General features: G+C 38.0%; 1 long non-coding RNA gene across 1 annotated transcript; it reads left to right on the top strand.

Annotated features, from left to right (window-relative positions):
* The first annotated feature begins 421 nt into the window (after nt 1-421).
* On the top strand, nt 422-23395 carry LOC140511310 (uncharacterized). The gene is made up of 3 exons (XR_011969492.1): nt 422-1322; nt 13299-13513; nt 23173-23395. It is a non-coding gene; the product is annotated as an uncharacterized lncRNA (long non-coding RNA).
* Nucleotides 23396-26163: the final 2768 nt, after the last annotated feature.

Genomic DNA, 26163 nt, shown 5'->3' with positions numbered 1-26163 from the left:
GGAAGACATTTTCTTCTTAGAGAAAAGCTAAAGTAGTGATTTCAGTTTCAAATTAGCAATGCTTATTTGTATATTCAACATGCGAATATAGTAGAGGGAGGATTTTCTTTACTCTGAATATATATGTATATATATATATATGCAAGTCAGTCACAAACATACACACACAATATGGTAATTAGTTATAATGAAAATAGAAAAGGAAGGAAGTGAATAAAATATATGCTGCCTCTTCAAAACTCAAGTTAGAAAATTCTTCCAGGGACATGCATATAATTCCTTCCTCAGCCTATATGGAATTCTATCCCCATGGCAACAGGCAGGAAGCATTCTATTCTAAAGAGCAGCAGGGGGAAAAATGGGAACACATCTCTCACATTACAATGGGAATCAATGGGAAAACATAATTTGCTTTACAGACATATTTGATTTACAGCTTACATTTTTTAAATGTGCTTCATTTCTAGAGTAACACATGATTTAGAGGCTGTTTAATAACAGAAAATTTTTTACCTGGGCCCTATTGTTGAATATGGGATCTTACTGCTTCACTTTGGCACTGGGCTCCTCATTAAGGCAGCTTATACCACACACAAAAAAATCTTACCTGGCATATGGTAAAGGTACACAGCTTGACAGAGCAACCTTGAGAAACACCAGTGGTTCAAAGGCTCTCCACTGCTGGGAGACATTGAAAGACAGGGTGGGTAAGTCAAACCACAATATGGTGGTATCCAAGGACATAAGAAGAAAAGGTCATGCTATGAACTCTGAACAAAAAGGACTGACCTATTGTGGGGAAAGCATAAACTGACTTTTCTCCTACAGGAATACATTACTATTTAACAGCAGCCTCAGTAGAACCATCTTTGACTAGAATGGAATTTTCCAACTCCTTTTCTTTAAAAACCTTTGAAAATGAAGAATGACTTCTGTGATCATAAGAAAGCAAGAATCCTTTCACACCCTCCCTCCACATGGCACTTCTTGAGATGAATAGTCTCCAGGAATCATAGAGTTAACATGAAGAATTCTCCTTGAATTCATGGCCCCCTCCTTCACCCTCTCAGAAAATAACAATGCATGGTCTTCAGGATTCTAGAACACCTTGACTCTCATTCATTTATGTCATAACCATATTGCTTTTTCACCTTTGCTTTTTGTGTGGGCACTTAATGCAGAAGAAATTCCAATAAGTGTAATCCAAAGGTCAATAACACTCCAAGGCCTGCCATGGAATTGACTGACCTGAAGCATTGGGAAGCAAGAGTCCTGCTTAGTAACACTTGAAAAATACACTGTGTTAATCGGAACATCTGGGGGTAAGTCTTTAGCAGGGTGCTTTGGGATTTGGATGTACAAATCCCATTATTGGTAATGGGAGTTATAACCCAGCTGCCCACACGCTATACTAAAAATATCACAAGATCTTTATGGCATTCCAGACTCCCCAGAAGCTTTCACCTTAGACTTTAAGGTTGTTAATATAAAATACAAAGGCAAATTTCTAGTCTGATATTTTCTTTTGAAAAACAATACCTACTGCACCATCAGTAGACAAATGTCTGCAAGTTAACCATCTAAAAGCAATAAACAATAAACTTAAATTATAGAAAAAAACAATTAGTATGCCAATTAGTCTCTATTGCAGGCAACTTGCATGAAAAACAAAAATTCTGTTTCACTGCTATACAAGGTGTCATGGAATGAACTCAAGTCATTTAGGATTCACTAATAATTATAAAGGGGCATTTGACAAATTATGATATGACTCTATAAAGTAGTAATGTAAAATGGCTAACCACCAAATGGTAAAAGCTTTTCTACTTCACCAGCTTTTAAAAGGGTACAACATGGTAATAGAGAATCACTTTACAGTAAGCAAATAAATCTGAGAATGCATATGCTGTGTGTCAGTTTCATGCGGTTCCTAAACAAGATTTTTACTGGAAATGTTTTCAATGCAAGAAGATAATAAGATGGGGAAAAACACATCATTCATCAAGCACAGCCCGCCAAAGCATGGCCTCTGGTGTTATTCTTAAGGGTATAAACACCAAAAGGAAAGAATCCATTCTAGTCCATTGAGTTCACCACCCCATTTGAAAGCACCCTGCCACAGATCAAAAGCCCTTTCAAAAAGCATATTGCAAAGAATCCACATATCACAGGTCTCACAGGCCGTGCCTGGAGACATCTTTCCAACAAGGAAGAGGATTCTCATGCTTTGGACTTAGCGCCTGGAATCACAGCTCTTGAATTCTCACATAGGCTCCATTCTTGTCTAATTCCCTCCAGAGGAAAGGTAGGATGGGGTGAGGTTTACCTGCTGAATCAGTTTGTGAAAGTAACTGGTTAAAAGCAGCTGCATTCCCTAGGAACAAATGAAATAATTCTTGTCAAAGTGCTTAGCACAGTACCTGACACTTAGTAGGTACTATCTAAATGCTTATTCCCTTTCTTTTGCCTTCATCATCTCTAGTCTATGACCCTTTAAAGCAAAGAAAGGACAAGGACTTGAAGTCTCCTGGATCTAGCACAGGAAAGGTCCTTATCACTTAATCTAACCCTCTCATTTTAGAGACAAGAGTACTGATAGCTGGACATGTAAGGGTTTAGAGATGGAAGAGATTTCAGAGGCCACCTAACCCAAACTCTGCATTTCACAGATGAGGAAAATGAGACTCAAAGTAGTTAAGTGACTTACCCAAGGTCACACAGATATTAAGTAGCAAAAGTACTACTATTTTAAATATTTTCCTTCTGTTCCTTTTGTATTTCATCTGAAACTGACAGCTGCATCAATAATAAGCGTTCACACTTACATAGCACTTACAGCAAAGTTTCTTAACCTTTTTTTTTGTCATGTTCCTTTTTGGCAATCTGATGAAACCTATGAACCTCTTCTCAGAATATTTTCAAATGCAAAAACAAAACAAAACAAAAACCCCATAAGATTACAAAGGAAACCAATTACATTGAAAAGAGTTGTCAAAAACTTTTTTTCAAAGCTCCCAGATCCTAAGTTAAGAACACCTGAATAAGGCTAATGCTCATTCCTCATAATAACTACTTGAGTGACCTAATAAAAAGGTTATCCCCATTTTACAGATGAGAAAACTAAGGTGTAGCAAAGTTAGCAATTTGTGCATGATTATCAAAGCTGGCAATTGTGACAATGGGAATCCAACAAATGTTCAAACCAAGGTCTCGCCCGACTTGAGATTTAGAACACATTTGACTGCATTTCACTGAATCAAGTTAAAAAAAAAAAAAAGACATCTGCCATGGGGCAAATCCAACCTTCAGAGAACCTTTCATGGATTTGTCTGATTGTTAATGTATGTGCCAACTGAAATTTGCCTAGTTTCAGAATCTGAACTCTTTGCAAGTAGTAGCTGCTTTATTCATCCCTAAGGTCTTACAGAGTGTCTGGCACATAGTAGGAGCTTAATAAATATTTGTTGATTAATCTGTGGATTTTTCCCTCACCCTTCCACAAGTAGTTATTAAAGCACCAACTGTATTCCAAGTACCTTGGAAGACACTGGGGATACCGTGACATCTGTAAAACAGTCATTGTTCTAAAGCTTACAATCCTAACCATAAGAGCACTGCCTGATTTACAGCCTAGAAACCAAAACACAGATTAGCAGCTAGGTAGGTCTATCCTTGGTCTTACCCCTGATAAAACTTTGGAGTGCCCCTGAAGCATATCTGTATAATGTGGGAGCTTGACAAGTCCTGTCCAACTCTTAAATTCTGCCTGGTTCTTAGATATTCTAAGTCATTCTTACCCCTAGAGGAAAGGTTGGAGAACGACTCCCCCGAATTACTAAGGCATCATTTCTTTTTTTTCTACTCTTCTTTCAACCCTACTATAAACCTCATTTCTGTCTCTGCAGAGATAGTTAAATTTAACTTGGGTTATCTCTAGGCTTCCTTCCATTTGGAGCCAGGGTGCCCAGTGGAAAGTACACCAAGCTTGGAGTCAGAAGCTCTGGGTTTGAACCCTGACGTTGTCATGCACTACCTGTGTGATGCTGGTAAATTAGAAATGTCATCCCACCTCTGTTGCTTGTTGGCTGTGCAATCCTATGTAAGTCTCTTAACTTCTCTGAGTCCCAATTTCCTCATCTAGAAAAAAATAACACAATAATGCTATGATTCTACACACTTTAAAATTTGCAAAATAATTTTACAAACACTTTGTTTGAGCCTTGCAATCATCCTCTGAAATAGGTAGTACAGATATTATTATCTTCATTTTAGAGGTAAGGTAACTGACACTTGAAGAGGTTAAGAGAAGGGTCACAAGGTTCATCAGCATCAGCAAATGAATGATCATATTTGTACTACCTATCACACAGGGCAGAAGAGAAGATTAATTGAAAAATGCCTTGCAATGTGAGGTGTCTTGCAATGTGAAAACCTACAGGAATATGAAGTATCATCCTTATTAAAAAGTCATTTAAAAGCTCTTTATTGTTAAGGGATTGGTCCAAATAATAGGACCCATTCTGAATCCAGCTATTTACCTCTAGCCACAGAGAGTAGGAATCGAACGTAAGCCTCTGAATTATTTCATTATTTTAATTGTTGGCCATCTCTTAACTGTTTTCATTAAAATGAATCATATTTGATTATTCATTTCTCCTGACCTTCAGTGTGTTCAGCATCACCACAGCCTAGATATGGGTATTTACTTAGGCCTCCTTTGTTGAGTTACTAGCAAATAGGTAGAAGTGCCTTTGTGCAGTTCTATTTGGATTTTGCAAGCAGGTAATTTGCTAATCTGCCTCTCAGATGTTGTCTTTGTTCTTTCCTCAGATGTGTATTGACTGAATGCTTCAAGGGCTTAGCTGCTTACAGTCAATGAGGAAATGGAATTCCCTTTGATAAACTAAATGGGTAGACCTAGTCCTTTGCAGACTTAAGAATTTGTCAATATCTAAATATATGTTGGTGGAGATGATAATACCCCCTCCTGGTGAAACATGCAAGAGCTGTCTTTGGAGATGTCTTTATAGGAGAAGATAATCTTGCTGCTAGTAGAAATGAGGATCCAGAAGTACTGCACCAACTCATTTTGGATCAGATCTGATACATATGCATTATGAGCTGAACCTTAGGGGCGCAGAATTTGGGGACATGCCTCCAAGCCTACAGATTCCTTAGACCCTTCCTCCCATGAAAATCTTCCTTCCTGTAGTTACCTCAACTAAATCCTCTACAATGTTGTTTCTTTTCTACTCTCTTCCTGTTTTTCCCTTCTTTTTTTTGCTGGGTACAAATGAATCTATGGCAAAAAGACTACTCCCTATAAGGTAGACCAGTTTTATTTCACCCTCTCCTCTCTCTGTACTCCAGACAAAGGTGTATCAAGCTTTGGGACTTCCCTGAATTGGATCGTATCATCTCTTGGCTGCAATGTTCTCCCTGACCCCATTTCCACTTACTGAAAACCTGCTCATCCTTCAATCCTCAGTTTAAATATTGACCCTGTGACATAAAAAGTTTGAGAGATATAGTTTCTGGGTAATTAATCATTTTATTAATCATACCAGCAATAATTAACAAAAGGGGTCAGTGGCACTCAAATGCCAAAGACCCCTCATAGAACCCAGTCAACGCTTACATGCCCTTGGAAGAGTGGGTGTTCCTGAGGGTGGTAATCATCTTCTGAGTGGTTAACAGATAATGAGATAATTAATAAGATAATGAGAGGTAGGCTTATTTTAATAGGGTCTGGGGTACCACTCAGTCTTGGTCAAAGAGACTTATCTCTTATGCAGACTACCCCCTCCTACGGCAAATCTAAAAAATAAAAGGTCTACCTTTGCTCAAACCTAAATGAATGGAACACAATGAGCTGGAATTCAACTTAGATTAAATTCTTTGTAAAGTTTTATAGCTGGGAAGAGAAACAACTCCCACCCAGGATAGAAGAGCATGTACCTAGGGGATTTGACCAATCTCATCCATCGACAATATCTTTCAGATTGCTGTCTTGCCCTAGTAGAGAATGAGGATCAAGGAAGGGAAAAAATCCTGGGTCTCCTCAATATTAACTATATATATAATATATAACTATCTAGTTATTTAATAATAATTTCTTTCAACCCTCTCTGTGAAGTGTTCATTGAGCCACACAACCCTGAAAGCAAAGTCATTGCTTCTTTGAATTCTTATTGTATGGTGCTTTGTCTTAAATATATATGAAAATATAGTTTTTCCTGTTTATTTCAGAATATGTCCCACAATCCCTATTAGACTGAAATCATGGGTCATGTCATCTTTGTTATTGTGTTCCAACACCCCCATAAATATAGTCACAGGAATATAGAATCACAGAGTTTAGAGTTGCCAATATGGTCTTTAGAGAGAATACAGTATAATGTTCTCTATTTTACATCTGAAGAAATTGAGTCCCAGAGAAATGAGGTGACTTGTTCAAGGTCACAAAGGTGAAGTCGTGCTCAATTTCTAACCTTCTGTTCTAAAATTTAGTGCCCCTTCTGGTTTCACTACACTGTGGCTTCAACTCATATTTCACTGGATTCATAGCTATTTACTAGTCCACATTCCGCACATCACTTTGTACCTTTGGGTAAATCATTTAATCTCCAAAGATCTTCAAATCTCTTCAAGTCCCCAAAGGTCATTTAAAAAAAAGAAGACAACACAAGAATAATTAAAACATAATATTCCACTAATAAAACTGGTTCCCATTTTCTCAACAAGTCAAACTGTTTCCATGGGAGGCAATGAGCACAAATTTATAAAACCATGACATGGAGGCACACGAGAAGGGGACACATGTGAGTATGATAACTCACAACTCTGTAATGCTAACTTTGAAGTCTTTGGTGTCCTAAGAAAAAGAAAAGAAGAAGAAGAGTCTGTATCACAATTCACTGCATGCCAAAATCCCTCCTGTCCTGGACCTTTCCACTCTACTTTCCACTCTGGATAAGATTGCTTCTCTGCTAGCTGCTACACTCATTCCACTCATTTCTGAACTTCTGGGGAAGCGTTAAGTTCTTTCAGCAAAATAGAGACAATAATCCTGAGATCTTTACGGCCTTTCCATCTTGCTTCATTGACTAGACTGTAAGGAATTTCCACTACTCAAGCAGAGGCTGCAGTGCAAGGAAAGGGAAAAGTAGAAAGATTTCCCTTCATACAGTTTTTCTGGGCCAATTTTCCCCCTTCTAATTTACCCTTCTAACTCTCAAATGGCAGTTCTGACTCTGAGGTCTTCCTATGAAGACTCTTCTGTCCACTTTGAGTTCTAGTGATGGCCAACTCTACTTCTCCAAACCAGTCTCTTGAATAAAAGGACTCATCTTCATATTATGGCAAGGAAACAGAATCTATATTTCTTTTAGTCAAGGAGCAGGTAATCCACAGAAAAGTTGCTCCTTAGTCATCAAAAACATGTGTTTGGATTTCCTAGCCATCAATATCCAATTCCTTGTACTAATCATAATGAAATTAGATTCTGGGAAATAGGACATTTTGCCATCTTTGTTTTGATAAATACTTTTCTTCTGAGGCACCAATTTTTTAGGGCTTCTCACACAAATGTCTGTTGTTGAATCATTCAATCAATAACATTGCCCCAATCAGAAAGAAGCAACATCTTACACCAAGGAATTCTGTAATATAACTAATTCAACTCTCTAGGCATTCCTATGAAAGGAACAGTAAAAACAGTATGCGAAGATGACTTGGTGAATGCTGCTTCCTTTCCTTGGTGGGAAATGGAATAGGGTGGGAACTGTTGTCTGTTAGTACTCCTTGCTTGTCCCAAAGGACCATTTGGGAGGTTTATAGGCCCTTACAGGAAACAGAGGAAAAAACAGATGCTTGATAGACACATACCTGGTCTCCTTGCTCTCTGCACTTTAGCATTCTGTGTACTACGTTACATGTAGCTACCATGTTATAGCTTCCACGTTGTCATCTTATTTATCTCTTTCATATCTTTTGGGCTTACCTCCTTCACTGGACTATAAGCTTTTAAAGTCAAGGATTCTGTGCCACCTATAATTTTATTCACCACGTACACTAGAGTTAACATAATATCACTACCTACAATAAATGCTTGATAAAAACTTAAATGAATGTATAAGAAAAGCATTTTTTAAGCGTTCACTATGTGCTAGTCATAGTACTAAGTGATGGGGATACAACAACAAAAGATATTCCCCACAATTGAGTTTGCATTCTAATCAGAGAGACAATCATATAGGCCTGCAGTGACTGGTGATTAAGGAACAGACATAAAGAAAAGATCTCCTCTTTTATATATAAAATATCATGAAATTCCACCTATGGTATCTATGACTCCTTACCTGCTATAGATAGTATTGAGGCCACAAGAAGACATTTGAATCCATTAGTAATTCAGGGATGCCCAGTATCAGTTATTTAGATTTTGACATTCTCTATAATAATTTGTGAGTTCCATTACTACAAAATTCCCAGAGCATGAATAGGTTTGTCTAGATGGCCTCTGGGGTCTCTTCTTTAAATCTATGACTCTCTGATTCAGCATTTAGCCATGACTCAAATGCTGAAGTAATCAGCATATCTTGTAGAATTTCAGAATCATCACTGTTACAGAAATGCAAACTGAAGCTATATCTAAATGGCCTTATCAGAAACTATTACTATTGTTGATTAGTCATTTTCCAGTTGTGTCTGACTCTTCATAAACCCATCTGGTGTTTTGTTGGCAAAGGTACTAGAACAATTTGGCATTTCCTTCTCCAGCTCATTTTACAGATAAGGAAACTCAGGTAAATGGGGTTAAGTGACTTGCCCAGGGTCACACAGCTATTACCTTTCCGAGGCTGGATTTGAACTCAGAAAGAGGAGTTTCCTGATTCCAGACTCAGCATTCTATCCACTGTGCCACCTAGCTGCTCTGCAGAAAAGTGGAACTCTCTTCTCTCTCTTTTCCAAGCATAGCCTTAATACCCAAGATGCCAGGGGGGAGAAATGGTCATAGAATGTACTGTTCTTTCCCTCCCATCAGTGAAACAAAGAAAACACAAAGACACACTATTTTAGATAAATATCTATATTTTCTGAAGCCCCAGGCATGTACTATGGTAAGATTCTCTTCTGCAAGCAACCAGCCAAATTAAACTAAGAACAGTAAAGCTATCATCAACCCATTACCATTCTGGCAAGTGGTAGCCACCCTGCTAATGTTCTCACTGCATACCATTAGAATGTCTTCCTACTCACTCTTCCTCTGTATTTTACCTCATCCTGATGCCACCATGAGGCTTCCCCAAGCTAGCACACTGTTTTTGCAGTTCAGAAAGCTAAGCTTTAGTCTAACCTTATCACTCACCAGTTGTGTGACTTTGGGCAAGTCACTTTAGTTCTATGGACCTCTGATACTTTGCTTATAAAATGAGGGGATTGCAACCCAAGATTGCTAAAGCCCTTTCTATCTCCTAACTACTATAATTCCTGTCATTGGAGTTATGGGTAAGTAAGAGTACACACCAAAGGTCTAGGATCAATGATATCTAAGGCATTTTCATGCCCCTGGCAAGCTATGAAATCATGAATAGAAGTGAATACTTCTAGTGAAACAAAACAGTGGTTAACCATAGGGAGATTAGGGCAGAAATGGTTTGGGTTTCCCATCAGAAAAGTTAGCAGGGGAAATTCAGAAAAAGAAAAGGGAGACCTTGAGGGAGGATACCAGGAGGTGAACCTCCATCTTAAAATTCAAAACACACTTTTGGAAAATTAGCATTCTTTTTTGAACTATAGTTATTATAACATTTAAAGCAAATAAGTGATATAAATTAGGAGTCTATTCCAATAAATGTCTTAATAGGTAGAGTTGCTGCCTTTCTTAGATGCATTTATCACATGGATAAAAGAAACAACATAAAATAGTAATAATTATCCTTTCTATTTAAAAGTATTCTTGCAGTTTTCATAAACTTTTCCTTTTATTAGAGGTCTTCAAGCAAAGTTTAGGTAACCATATGTGTCAGGATTTTTGTAAAGAGAATTTTCATTTAGGTTAGGGCTAAACTAGAATACAGTCTCTTCTAATTCTGCAACTCACTGATCCTGTGAACATGAATTGTTTCATTTGATCCTCACCATCGCCCTGTGAGGGAAGCAGGGGCAGTATATTAATCCCCATTTTACAGGTGGGAATGTGGAGGCAGTGTGGCATGAAGGAAGGAACTCTACTTTTGGAGCTGGGGGTTGTTGTTGTTTAGTCATTTTCAGTCACTCTTTGTGATCCCATTAAGAGTTTTCTTGCCAATGATACTGTATTGGTTTGTCATTTCCTTCTCCAGGTCATTTTACAGATGAAGAAACTGAGAAAAACAGGGTTATGTGATTTGCCCAGGGTCACACGGATAGAAAATGTCTTAGGCTTGAACTCAGGAAGATGGGTCTTTATAACTTCAGGCCTGGCTGTCTAGAATCAGAGGATATGGGTTCAAATCCTGCCTCTGATACTTACTACTAATATGACCTTGAACAAGTCAAACTCCTTGGGTCTCAGTTTGCTCACCTGTAAAATAAGAGTTTTGTACTGAATGACCTCTGAAAACTCTTCTACTCTAATTCTATGTTTCTATGATCTCATAAGAAACCAGGGCTAACATGGGATCTATGACTTAGACTAGAATTCTTCTCTCTCATAGAACAGGATTCCTTTCACAAAACCATGTCACCAGAATTATATATTCACTTTTCTGCAGCTAATGGTTAAATTTGGGAATGAAATCAATATAGAATCATTGACTTTAACTTGATGGGGTTCACCATTCCCTACAGGAATCCCCTCTACCACAGTCACTAACAGTGCTCTTCCTATGATAGGGAACCACTCCCACCAAAGGCAACTCCATCATGTTAGAACATTTTCCTCTGCTTTGAGATGAAATTAACTTCTGATGGAATCATGGACTCTCAGAACTGAAAGGAACCTCAGAAATCATCCAGTCCAATTGCGCCTGAACAAGAATCTTTATGGTGACATACCAAACAGGTCAGCTAACTTTGGCTTCAAGATCTCTTGAAGATCTTTTATTGATCCTGGTTCTACTTTCTGGGACCAAGCAGAACAAGTCTCATCCATTTTCAGAACCAACCATTCAAATATTAAAAGATAGCCAACAAGTCCCACCCAAATCTTCTGTAGGCTAAAAGTAGCCAGGTTCTTCAATGATTCTCCCTTGGTGTGGTTTGCAGAACCCTACTCATCTTGATCTCTCTCCACTGAACATGATCTGTTTTGTCAATTTCCCTCCTAAAATGTGAGGTATTGAACTAAATTTCCTACTCCAGATGTAATATTCACATTCAGACCATTCTTGACTAATGGAAGCTTGGGAAGGGGCCAGGTGCTACACTGAAACATTGCCAGTGCCATAGCATTAGAGATGCCCTGACCTTGTCCGAGGGTCCTGGGACTCCTGTCCTACCCCTATTTTAATCTAAGGTTTCTCCATGGCTGACCTTTGCTCTGCCATAATCAATTAGTATGGAATCTATTAATGAAGAAAGACTGTTCATTCATAAATCCCATTCTTTCAAAATCCAAACCCAGAGGCTGAAAACTGTCTTGCTTCAAAAGTGAGAGATTCAATAGCTGCTAATCGTGAACTTTCCAAAGAATGAAGAATTAGAAAACTTTGATTAGGATGGTAAGCACACACTTTCTATGTCAAAATAGCTTTATCTCAAGATGTTGTTTGTGCACAATTCTTACAAAAGTGCTACAAATACATAAAAATTGGCATATGTTAAATCAAAATAAACTTTATTTCAGAAAGTCACTTTAAGTTTGTGGTAATATAATTAAGCCTTATTAATATGTTGTTTATTTAACAGATTAAAAATGCATAAGGAGCTTGTCCCATTCATCTTAATTAGACAATATGCTTGTCACAATTATTTGCTTTATATTTTCATTTTCCATGAACATTTGGAGGGTATTCATTGATTCTATTAGAATAGACTTTCCCCTTGGTTTGTAATGACTGTGATCTCAATGCCATGACCCTCTGGAGACTCCACACAGCATTTTTGCATTGTCCCTCTGCCAACATTCTGCAGTCAGAGCAACACTCAAGAGCTAATCAACCACTAAACAGAGAGTGAATTTAAGGACTTTGGTGGCTGTCCCAAGTACTCATAGTCTCCTGAGATACAGACAAAGAAACACTGAGCACCCACATCCAAAGGCTGCTTCTATAGATTTCTTCTGACATTAGAGAATAATATGGAATAGAATGCAAGCTATTGAAAGGAACCCAGAGCTTACCTAGTTGAAGCAATTCATTTTTACAGATAGGGAAACTGAGGCCCAGGAAGTGACAATAAGTTGTTTAAAGTCGCAGAACCAGTCCCCAAACCCAGATTTTCTCATACCCAAGTCCATACACTATATTTTACTCTTCAATGGAGTCTAAATCAATCATGGTTTATATAACTCCTTTTGTATTTTTCCCTCAGATTGCACGGGTACTTTGGGTTTGGTCTCTGAAAGTGGCTATTTCTTTCATATTTTATGGTACCTGTGAGTTTGTACTATTAAAACATTAGCTCATAAGACTTACATGTGAGTTTCACCTTGAGTCAGCTAATAAAGGCTGCCATCTCAAGGGGATTGACTTTATTTACATAGTATAGCAAAAAGAGTGGCCACAAATTATTCTCCCCATAAACAACCTGCGGCACACTCTCCCACAAACACATATAGTATAGGTGAGAAGATGAACATAAACAGAGAACAAAGGGAATGACCACATGTGAAAAACGCATTCATGTAGCAAGGTCTGCTCTTATAGGACACAATGTTCTCCCTCTCCTTGCAGAGTCCTCATGCCATTTTTCCTGGGCACACTGTCTCTACTGGTAGGGACTGATTATCTGAAATCCTAGGGTCTATTACTCTCTGCTACTGGTCACTCAGCTGGTGGAGCTAGTTCTCTCAAGTTCATAGTCAGCTCTTTTTTGGAACAAATGTCTGCTTCCTGTCTCAATTTATTCCACTTGGTTCTCTCTCTCTATCTGTGTCTATCAAAAGAATTGCAGGGAAGGAGGAGAAGAAATCCCCTCTCCACTCTATCTCTTTCTTTATTTCTCTCTCTCTCTCTCTCTCTCTCTCTCTCTCTCTCTCTCTCTCTCTCTCTCTCTCTCTCTCTCTCTCTCTCTCTCACATACACATAGACACACACACACAAAGTCATAAATCAAATGGATACTTATGTCTATGTATAATTTCTTCCCCTCAGAAGCAGCTGATGAAAATGTACATCAGAATCACATGGCAGAAACATAGTTGAACTCATACATGATCTGACAGGGTAAATCACAAATATTGCTGGTGAGCACCAAACCTTGCTTGGAAGAGGAAGTATTTCCAATGTTGAGTCCGTATGATCCCAGAACCTAGGCTTCTATGTCAAGAAGGGAAATTCCTGGGCAGCATCAGCTTTGGATTTGCCTGGTGAGTAACTCTGAGTTTAAGAATTCAGGGATCAGATGTCCTAGTGAGTAAAAGGGATCTCTTGATGTCAAATGCTCATTAAAGAAAGAAGACAATCTGTATAGTGCCTGTCCTATCTACTCAAAGAGTAAATCTCTAGCTACTTGGACAACGTAGGTCTGTTAAAACAGGGGTTGCTTTTTTAGCACATATGCTTATATGATTGGGGAGTCTAAACCATAAGTTGGTAGTATGTCTTGATGGGGATGATACAAAACTCTATGGGAAAAAGGAGCTCATTGAAATGTCAAAGGAGCAACCACAAATTCAGTTCCCTTCAGAGGAAAAACCAATGTGCTATCTGAATTCTTTACATGTTTTCTTATTTGTTCATAGGCACCTTTGTGTCATTTGCCTCTTCAAAATTATCTTCAGGGTGAAATAAAGATTGTTTCATCCTGAATTTTCATTTTCCACCATGAATGCTTCTACAAGAATCAGGAACCTGTGGAACACTTTTCAGGAAAATGTATTCTGCCATATGTTTAGGAGTAACATTTCTTGAAGTAGCTCCAAGTGGAGACAATAAGAACTGACCTTTTTTGAGGGCACAGCCATCAGGATTAGACCAAGGACCTGTGAGCCCAGAATCTTGGGAAAGAGAGGGGATTCCCCAGACCACAGGTTCTAGCCATTGCACGCTGTATTGAACTCTAAAGTCATATACCAGTGCAGTAGCATGAAGAGGAGATGACTCTGGATTCTTGAAGGCTATTCCCATAAGAAGCAAATTTCAGATACTATTAAATTGGAAGAAAAATGATGTCTTACACTTATCTAGTACTTTGAGGTTTTTGAAGCATTTTCCTTGTGTAGTACAGGTTTTATGTCTACTATCATACCTCCCACAAGTACTAAGAGTTTGGGTCTCCATAGAGTCACTAGCTATTCCTCTCAGAATCATAGGGGCAACCCTGAGTGATTGGGAATTCTAAATCTTACAAGCCCCTAGCTGTTATGTCTCTGAATAAACTTAACCACTTCGCATTTTTAATTTGAATTAATCTAAACAGGCAGCTAGGTGGTGCAGTGGATAGAGTGCTGGGCCTGGACTCAGGAAGACTCAAGTTCAGGAAGACCTCAGACCCTTACTGTGTGACCCTGGGATAGTCATTTAACCTCAGTTTCATCATCTGTAAAAATGAGGAGCTGGAGAAGGAAACGGCAAAGCACACCATGTCATTGGCAAGAAAACCCCAAATGGGGTCATGAAGAATTGGATAAGATTAATGACAACAACCTAAACTAGCTTTTACAAAGAGATATTTACTGAGAAGGCATATCAAGGACCTTGATTATGCCTTTGATTATACAAAAATGTCTAAGAATTGTTCACACCTATTTTACCGCTCAGATTAATTGATTCTGTAAATTAAGACCACAAGATAACAGTATCAGGGCACAATGCATCTTATTAGTTACATTAATTGTGATGGGAGTGATTGATATAAGAAAAAATACCAGACTTCTGTCTTTGATTGTAGTGATGTGAACCTCCATCCATATATGTACACACATACACACACACACACACACACACACACACACATATATATGTATTATAGCTTATACAAGAGTTATCATTCCCATTTGACAGATGAGAAAACTGAGGTTCTGGGAGGTTAATAGAATTTGAAAAGAATTTATTAAAGACTTAATCTATACAAAACAGTATGCTAAATTCTGGAAATACCAAGTCAACATTAAAGATAGTAAATAGCTTGTCATCATGCAACTAGTAAATGCCAAGGGTAGATTTGAACCCACATCTCTTTGTTCCAAGTCCAGCACTCTAGCCACCAAGCCATGCTGATCTTAGCTGGTTCTGAAAGCCTTTGAGTACAGTGTCATCTAGAACAAATCTAGCTACAATTCATAAAGACTCGTTATCTGGGGGCTGGCCAACAGGGGCTGATGTTTTTATTCTGGTCTCAATAATATATTAAACTATCTCTTAAGAAATGGATGCATTTTTAAAGGGAGGTCCCATAAGTGTGAAATTATAGATGTTTGAGTTCTTAAAGTGAGTACAGAAAGGGAGCATGCTCTGGTCTATGGCATATATCTGTAAGGAGCTGTGAGATGGAGAACAAAGGCATGCTAAACAAACAAAGGGATGGCTTTCTAATAGATATCCCTCCTGCCTCAAGTCTTTAATAGAATCCATTAATATCCATCGAGTGCTCCTGGAAAATGAAAATATAAAGCTATTGTGCATGTACATGTGGCAACTTAATGAGCCGGCTTTTCCCAGGGAAGCAGTAATTCACTAAATGGTCCCTGAGTGTCCTGAGCAAGTTAAAGCAGCTTCCAAAATTGTCCCAACTTACTCCTAGGGACTCATTTACCCACTAGAGAGTGCATCATAAAGTTCCTGAATGCATCCAGTGTTGTACTCATCTCTATACCACTTAAACAGACAGGATACCTGCCCTCTAGGAGTTTATTTTGTCAGTTGTTGTTGTCATTTCCAACTCTTCAAGATTCCATTCGGGTTCAGATACAGGAGTGGTTTGCCATTTTCTGCTCCAGCTCATTTTACAGATGAGGAAACTGAGACAGAATTAAATGACTTGCCCAGGGTCACACAGCTAGTAAGTATCTGAAGCCTGATCTGAACTCAGGAAGATTAGTCTCCCAGACTCCAGGCCCAGCGCTCTGTGCACTATGGCACCACCTAGCTGCCCCACTTGTTAGTATTCGAACCTATCCTAAGTCACTCTATCTGGAAGATGGGTTTCAACAAAAATCAGAGAGTCAACGCAACCACATTATCTGTAATAGAACTAACTGAAAACCTCAAAATATCCATTTTCTTTTTCTTCTTGGTGCTCCAGTTTTAGGAGAAAGAGGCAAATTCAACAAAACCAATTCAATACATTTTTACTGAACACCTTCATTTTGCAACGTTCTTGTTAGTTGCTAGTGTCTTTCTTCAAACATTTTTGTGTTTACTTAGACGCCTCAGGAGAATCTAAGCTCCTCGAAGGCTGGGAGGGCCTTTTCATTTCTTGCACATAGTAGGCACCTAATGTGTGCTTGTTAAATGTAATTCAGTTATGTAATTCTTTTCTAAGTGTTCTACAAATTTAAACGGGAAAAGCAAAGGCTTTCCCACCAGTTGGGATGGTAACGTGAAAGGCTGAGCCAAGCTTTCTCACATGTTTATGTGGGTATATATCTAAATACATGCCTGTATATATATAATATATATATACATGCCCAACCATTATTTTAAAAGGGTACCAAGTAGATTAATGGCCACCCAAACCAAAGAAAAGCAGAAGTAAGCTCCTATTATTTTGGTCAGGACTGAAGGGGGTAGAGAGATCCAGGCATGGAGGGATAGTCACTGAAAATGTTCAATTAGGACATGGAGCATCTTGTATAAGGAACAGCAAAGAGGTCAGTGTTACTTGTTCATAGAATATGTGAAGAAAAGTAAGGTATAAGAAGACTGTAAAGGCAAGAGGTGGAGTCCCAGGAGTTCGCTACACAAATGAAGCCACAGGTCCCAGCAAATTAAAAGAAAAGTAATTTCCGTGATGATTCTCCATGTAGTTTGTCCCAAAAATCTCAGGGTAATTTTAGGCTACAATCCCTTGAAATTACATTTAGACTCTTGGGACACCTTATGCTATCAGTCATGAAATACCACGATTTCAGAAGAGTCAGAACTGTAGGTAATCCAACAGGCAATGGATTGTGTTTAAACTAGACTACAGAGCATACCAGTAATGACTTAGATGTAACAAAAAGTATAATAGCCATCCCAGAGAATACGTATGACTGGAAAAGAAGGTGGGCAAAGCATATGGATAGAGTGAAGGATTAAATATCACCAACTCCATATTTCACATGGGGCCATAAAATAAAAAAAAAAAATCTGGATGAAATTATCCAATGTGGGTGCTAGATCCTCTGAAGGATTTGTTTGGACACAGACAAGAATTACATGCGGTTGGAAAGTAGGGTGATGTGATTTGCAGTGGCATCTCAGTGGATGGAGTCGCCAGATCAATGAGATTATGTAGTTACAGAATTATAATTTGACAGATTATAATGGGCAAAATGGTTTGTGGTTTGTGGGAAGCAGGGAAGGGAGGGGACATAGGAAGGATCTACAGATAGGGAGACCAATTAATAGACTATTCCAACAATCCAGTTGTGAGATAAGACAAATCAAATCTAAGTTAAAGGAAAATATTTTCACATCAGGGAATTATTTATAATAAAAGCCCAATGAGTTTTGGAGGTATGTCTTGGGGTCAGTATACATTCATACCAATCTTCTATGTTACATCCATAAGGCAGAGTAATGAAATAATGATCGCTGATCTACATAGCAGTAGCTATGAAGTGCAGCAATATCCAATCAAAGAAAGATTGGCTTATGTTTCTGAGACTGCAGTAGATTTTCTGAGGTTAGAAAATGAGGGATTTCACAAAGAACCTCCTCAGGGCTTGAGGGGTCAAAAAAAGAAGGGTTTATATCTATAAATTAGAAAATTCAGTCCACTGTCCCAGGCCATTCCCTAAACATGACCCCAGTCAAGGTTTTTCTATATGAGGTTGTTGACAGAATTTCATTTGGAGATTTTACATCCCCTTGAAGTTATTTTCAAGCTTCTTGCTTTCCCTGCATTACTATATCAATTGCACAAAGACCTTGCTAAACTCTTGAAATGGCCTGAGTTTCCTCATCTGTAAAATGGGAACAAAATCACTTATAATACCTGTCTCACAGAGTTGTTGTAAAAAGTACTTTATTGACCTTTAAGTGCTGTAGGAGTGTGATTTAGTATTATTACTAGAGTATACAGGAATCAAAGGACAAAATTTCTCCTTCTAGAGGATCAGGATGGGGGACAGTAGCTTTCTCTTTCTCACATGACAAGCTTTCTCTTTCCCAGAAGGTCTCATATGTATTCAACTCAAAGGCCACCTTAGCTCTATTTCTTATTAGATGTATGCAATATGTGAGTAAATTCATGCTTTTTATACTGATCAAAACATCCCCAGGGAAGTGTTGGATGATGACATCTCAGTGATGTTTTAGAGAGGATTCTTGTTCAGAAACGATAGAAGTAGATGACTGCCAGGGTCCCTTACAACACAAAGATTATCTATCTAACATAACTGTGATTTTTTTCTTTAAAACAATAGGAGGGAGAGAGTCTAAGCAGATTGAGCCCTTTACTAAAGTCAGGGATTCCTGAGTTACTAGTAATTCTTCCATCGATGAATGTGTTTTGTGACCTTGGGGTTATCCACCCTGAAACTCGCCCTAACTCCTGCACTTGATGGTAACTGCAGTGATACTCTATCGAATTTTGTCCTTGAGGGTACTTGGTAGATTGACTCATTAATAATTAGAGAGCTTTGAAAATGCAAGATGATGTGCTGAATAAATGGCTGTAAAAGGCATTTATAATCTAGTGAGATTTGAGAATGTGCTCATTTTTAAGGATAATTTGATCTAAGGAGGGGTATACACAAGAAGTGACATAAAGATATCGCCAGGAGATATATGATTGAAAAAAAATATATGTGGGCCACTCATTTAGAAAGCATGAAGAATGTCAGATAGTGCTAAAAGACTTAAAGTGAAGCATCCTGGGTGGACCCCACATAGAAGATTTGAGGACAACCTAGACAGGAATCTGACAGGATGACAAGGGATAGATGGGCTACAATGTGGATCATTGGATCTATTAAAGTATTGATTTAAAATTGAGTTTTGTAATATATAGGTATTCTTTCTACTTTGAATATAGTAAGCATCATTGCTTGATACTATGATGATTTGTACTGACTTCAAAGGTATATAGGTAACCTACAGATATGATATGGTCCAGATACTAATTTGCTCTTTTAAAGAAATAGAGTTAAAGCAATTATGCTGAGGGTGAGTGCTCCTCTTCCTCCTCCTCTTTCTACTTTTACCTAGCATTTATATAGCATTTTAAAGTTTTTTGAAGCACTTTACAAATATTATCTCATTTAACAGTCATAACTATGGGAGGTAGGTGCTATTATTATCCACATTTTATAGATGAAGAAACTGAAGCAGACAAAAGTTAAATGACTTGCCCAAGGTCACACATCTAAACAGTTAAGGTCAGATTTAAACTTATCTCTTCCTGACTTCAGATTCTTTGCTTTATCCACTCAGTCTTCTGGCTGCCTAAGAAAGAGGGAATTATGTGCTGACCTCCAGATAGAGGATGAAACAGATTAAATTAAAACTTTACTAGTCCTCATCTTTTTCAACATTTTCAGTGTTTGCCACTATTGTACCACTCTCACCCCTTGGATACATTCTCCTCTCTGCATCCTCATGAAACTATTCCCTCTTGAATTTCTTCCCAGTTTTAAAGGCCACTCTTTATCATTGTTCTTGTCTGGATCATTTTCTGTATCAGACCTCCAACTGTGAGATTACCCACAAGTCTCTGTCCTACACTCTCATCTGATCTCCCTCTGCACACTTTCACTTGGTAATCATCAGTGGCTCTAAGTTTAATTATTATCTCGACATAGATTATTTTCAGATGTACTTAACTATACATCAAACGTATCACCTAAGTCAGCTATGTGGTACAGGGAATAGAGTGCTGGGCTGGGAGTCAGGAAGGACTGAGTTCAAATCCAGCCTCAGACACTTCTTAGCTGTGTAACTCTGGGCAAATCACTTAACCCTGTTTACCTCAGTTCCTCATTTGTAAAATGAGCTGCAGAAGGAAATGACAAATTGTTCCAGTATCTTTGTCAAGAAAAGCCCAAATGGGGCCATGAACAGTTGGACAGACTGACACAACTGAATAACAACATATATCCAAACATATTCACTCTCCTGAGGTCCAATCACAATCATCAGTTGCCTAGTGAACATCTTGAATTGGACACTGCATGAACATATCAAACTCAACATCTCCAAAAGAAGAACACTTTAGCTTTCCCTCAAAGCCTATCCTTCCTTGCTTCCCTCTTTCTCTTAGGGTATTACCAACTTTTCAATCAGCATGAACTCCACTGTCATCCTTGCCTCCTCCCTCATCACTCCACATGTATGATCAATTGCAAAATCCTCTCATTTCTATCTTGATATTTTTCACATTTGAGCTTTTCTCTCCATTCCCATAGCCATCACCTGAATTCATACCCTCATCACCTCTTGCTTAGACTACAGCAATTGCCTTCTAATCGGCCATCCTGCCTCATGCCACTCTCACCAGTTAGTCTTCCACACAGCTGCTAGAGTGATTTTCCTAATGCACAGATCTGACTACGTGACTCCTCCACTCAATAAATCCCCACATCCCCCTTTTGCCTCCAGGATCTTCTGTTTGGCATTTAAAGACCTTTACAAACCTCCCTTTCCATATTTATTATATAATATCCTCTTTTTCACCCTCCACAGTTCAGTCAATCTGGTTATTTACTGTTGTTCCTGAATGACACCATTCCCTCTCATCATGCTTTTGCACTGTCTTCCATGGTTAGCATATATTCTCTCACCATCATCATCAACCAAATTCTCTCATCCTCATCATCTCTTAGAATCAGGTTTCCTTCAAGACTCAGAACAAGGACCACCTTCTACACAAAGCTTATATTGATGCCCCTAACTGCTAAGCCTCCCCCTCTAGTGCCTTCTCCCTTTGTTTATACAAGCATATACACATGTATGAACATATATGTGTGCATGCATGTATGCACACATACACACTTATGTACATCTATATATTATACATATATGCATACATACAGATATATACACATAGACACACAGATAGATAGATAGTTGTCTCCCCTTGTAGAATGCAAGTATCTTGTGGTCAGACAACTACTTCACATCTTTCTTTGTATCTCTGGTGTCTAGCACATTGTCCAGTACTGCTAAAGGAATACTGTTGATTAATTGGCTTCTAAGTTTTTTGTCAAAGTATTGTATAAAGAATATCACCCAGGTAAGGCTGGTTAACCAAACAGGGATTAATTGACACTATATGTTTGCAATGTGATTATTAAGAAATGGAGTAGAGACATTCACTGTACAGGGACATACTGTGGAAGAACCAGACTCATACCTCTGAGCCCAGTTGCCCAAATATATCCAGAAGATCTGTGCCTATCTGTACCTTATGAGGTATGGCTTCTGAAACTTGTTGCCTAAAGAACACACCAGCATTAAACCTGGTTTGTCTTTATTGTTCTGCTGTGCCCCATTCCCCCCAAATAACTGATCTCCCTCCATAAAAACCAATTAAATACAACAAGCATTTATTAATTTAAAATATGGCAATTAACCACCTATAATTTGTTGCACTTTTATTGATTTTAGGGATGCTGAAAGCAAATAAAATGAAATAGAGGTGTGGCATACCTATAGCACATGGCAGGGAATCCTGCCTCTTCTGTAGTTATTTGTCCAAGGGGTACTCAGTCTCTACCATACACCACTCAATTTTGTGCCATAGTCATGGAATCCAGTGGCTTCTTTCTATCCCATAATTCCTTAAAAATAAAATAGATTTCTATAGAATAGAGAATTTGGGACAATTTCCTTCTTTGGATCTTAATTTCCATACATACATATGAAGAGATTAAACTAGATGAAAGGTATCGTGGTTCAATGGGAAGCACAATGGATTTAGAATCAGAGAACCTGTTACTGCATGTGTGACTCTAGACAAGTCACTAGACTTTTCTGGATCTCTTTTCTGCATCTGTAAGATGAAAAAATTTTGATTAGGTGGCCTCGAGTCCCTTCCATCTGCAAATTTATGAACCTATGATCCTCTAACCTCTAAGGTCTCTACCAGGTCTAATGTCCCATGACTTCATTCTGGGCATCTACAAATTTAGAAATATGGTGAGGGGGAAGAGAAATTGTGCAAATTAAGCAAATGATAAGATACATTCAGAAGGTAGTTTAGCCTATTTTTTAGAGTTGAACTTTACCACTTTACTCAAAGTGACATCCCAACTAATCTTAAAATAACTGCGAGGATGAAGCTGAAACAAAGTGTTTTCAGTAATGATTAAACCTAAGGTTTATCTCATGCTGTTTTGAAATGAGGTGGATTAGTTCATTGCTCCCCTGAAAGTCAGGCATCTGATAGCAGTACATCGTCTGAGTTACTGCATTAAGATCTTGTAAATCTCCTTCCAACCCCGACTGCAAATAATTCATCGATGAAGAACGAGAGGACCTGAGTGTAGTAAAGTGGAATAGTAACCATTATCTGAATGACTGTGGGCAGGAAGAAGTAAATCACAGGTAGACAAACAGCCAAGACAAGATCTGAATGGGTTAAGAGAGGTTAATCAAAGTGTGGTCCCACTTTGAGTAGAATGGGGAGGCATAGAATCACTGATAGGCTCCAGAGAAATGTAAAAGATAGGGACAAAGAAAAAATAATCCTGGGAAGAGCACACTAGGAAAAAAGTAGGCAACATTTTTGTTGGCTTTCAAGGGATAGGATCACCACAACAAAGGCAAAGTAATGGAAAACAACACTGCCCTTCACATTAAATCCTTTAATTTCCCCTCCATCCTTCCATCACCTTCTTGCGTTGTCTTTCATTCAAGTGTTTCCTTATCTTTTTCCTAGACTCTAGTCGCATTGGAATAGCCTTGACTGTGAAGGTTGATTTGGAAACATCTTCAAAACAGGTCTGACTTCACTACTTAACTCAGGAGTTTACCTATTTAGTCAAATTAATATCACATATTTGAATGTGAGGTATGTGTGTTGTTCAGATCAGAGGGAGTTTTGTATTTGGAACTGATATTCAATTGTCAATTGACCTTTAAGAAAATGCAATTTCCCTTTTCCTCTGGGAGTTCAGTTATTTCAGGGTTGGTTTTTTTATACCAGTTAACATGTCTCGCTGCTAATTAAGAAGGTTTCATATGGATCCCATGTAACCCAAAACAGCAGATGCTCATACTGCAAAATAACACATGCATAAATTGCATGGGCATTCAAGCCACAAATGCTACAAACAGACCCAAGCAAAGTAATTTTGATCAAAAAGTGGATTAATTTTAGATGCTTTTAGCAACTGAAATGGTAGCAACAGAAATATTATATCAGCATATGATAACTTAAAGGAATTATATTATATTATTCATTTCTGTTTGATGGCTCTAGCAATGTTCATCTAAACTTAGAGATATACTTCCAAACATCATGCTATGAAATAGGATATAAATGGCAAAATCAGCTCTTATTCAAGTTCTGTAATTTTGAAGAACCATACCTAATTAGCGCTGGAGAAAGAAAGCAGCCAAAGAAAATCGCTGTAAGTAATGTATGTGCAATTCACTACTCTTCAATCTGAATAAGATGATGACTGAAGATAGATCCAATATCTCAATTAATGGTGTCATCTGTGTATCAGTAGATGAAACAGCTATTCAGTAATTAAAAATTCAGTGATATAAAAAGGGGGGGTCCCTTAGAGAAGCTACTCAACAGCATATCAGATAAAATATAGAAACCAGGTTTCCAAGTCAAAAGTTGATCTAAGTCAACTTTCTCTATATTCAAAGAGTCCTATAATCTTTTTAATCATTGCTCCAATCATGTAATCTGAAATGGAAATTTCTAGTTTCTAGGTGAGAGATATAGAAGATAGAAGGCTAGCCTTGAAGTTAACACCTTAGTTTAAGTTCTGTCTCTGACACATGTAGGCCATATAGTCATGGGCAAGGAAATGCACCTCTCAGCATCCCCATGCAACCTCTTAAGCCTAGAAATTAAATTTCAGTTGCTATCAGTGAAGGGAGTTTCCACACTGGGAATTGGTTACAATGACAAAATCAGAGGTCCATACCACATATGTCGCACTTGTTGTATTTGGGTTCACAGAGAAGAATCGAGAGCAATGGGTGGAAGTCACAAACAGAGCAAACTTAGACTTGATGCCACAAGGAAAAAACAAGTTTCTTGTAGGGTTGTTTTTTACATGCCTGCATATCTCTCTCTCTCTCTCTCTCTCTCTCTCTCTCTCTCTCTCTCTCTCTCTCTCTCTCTCTCTCCCTCTCTCTCTCTCTTTCTCCTCATGTATATGCTGGTATTCATATATACCCATATATATATATTTATATGTACCTGCATGTATATATCATACATGAAACTAAGATTTCATTGATATAGGTGAGGGAACTTCTGGATAAAGTCACGCCCTCTACCAATGAAGGTCAGCACCTTCCTCATGACTTAGAGAATACTTTGACCATTGAGAGGCATGAATATTGTACAATTACCTAGATAATAGATGTCAGAGGCAAGGCTTGAATGCAGGTAAATGTGTATGTATGTGCATTATTGAAAAGTTTGAGAATAGAGTTGTATTCTGAGGTTTTTTAGCTGTTGAGCATTCTTATCTGTATATTGAGGGAAATCTTAATCTGAACAATTCCTTGGCATAGGGAAACTTAAGCCAGGTAATTTAATAACATAACTTTTGGAGCGAGTGCTTGGGTCCTGTCTCTTCTTAAAAAGAGAGCCTAGACTCAGCAAATCATTACAGTTGACTAAAGTAAATAGAAAACATGCCAATAACTAGCATGCTGGACTCAAGAATTAAAGTTGCTCCAGCTGCAGATTCTAAATCTTGGCAGAATCTACCAATATATCTTAGACAGAAATATGATATCATAAAAATACAGAAATGTGACTGCTAAAACCCTGTTCTGCCTCAGTCAAAATGCTGGCTTTTTAAAATTTTAACAGTAGTTTTCTTTTCAGTATTCATGGAATAGAAAGTAATTAAACCTCACCGCAATAGTTAGGGTAGAGATTCAACAATGATCTTTATTTCTCCATCTTTCATAAGTCTATCATAATTTTTATATTCTTGAAATACATGATGTCACCAGGTACATCCTTCAAAATGGTGACAACAAGATTGTCAGAGCTGTTGATACAGAGGGGAACCTAACTTCCTGTCTGAATCAGATGGCTTGGTGTCATGTTGTATCCTGTAACTATGTGTTAGTGCAAGTACGCCATTATTACTACAGACTTTATATCTTTCACTGTTCCTTCAAAAATATGACATTAAATGAATTGCCATTATGGACTAGTCTCATGATATGGGTTATGACTGTACAATTGGTTATATGCAATTTCCCAGCCCTAGTGTTGAGTTTGGATATGAGATATTAATGAGTTGGTTTGGGGAATTTTATGTTGGCTATACCTGAAAAAATTAGTGTGGTGTAGCAAATATGGCATGAAACTGAAGTTGAAGAAATGCAGTCTTAAATCTCAAACTATAATTATTAGCTGTAAAATCACAGGAAAACCAATTAATCCCTCAGAGTTTCATCTGTAAAATGGGTCCAATAATTGCTGAGATTGCAGAATTAAAATTTTGGTTTGAACTAATATTCTCTTTGGAGGTTTTTGGCTAATTCCTCCTTAGTTCATTTTCCAGTTGTATTTAATTAAAATTGCTGATACTGTTTCTTGAGTACAATGTCTCCTGAACATTTAGATTCTATTTAATCCTTAATACTTTTAAGTCAGAAGCAATATTCACAAAAAAACTACTTGTCAGATATCAGAAATGTAATAGGCATGAAAAGGCAG

Source organism: Notamacropus eugenii, chromosome 6 (assembly GCF_028372415.1).
Source record: "Notamacropus eugenii isolate mMacEug1 chromosome 6, mMacEug1.pri_v2, whole genome shotgun sequence".
NCBI classification, from domain to species: Eukaryota; Metazoa; Chordata; class Mammalia; order Diprotodontia; family Macropodidae; genus Notamacropus; species Notamacropus eugenii.
This window is presented reverse-complemented; position numbering and strand designations above follow the sequence as displayed.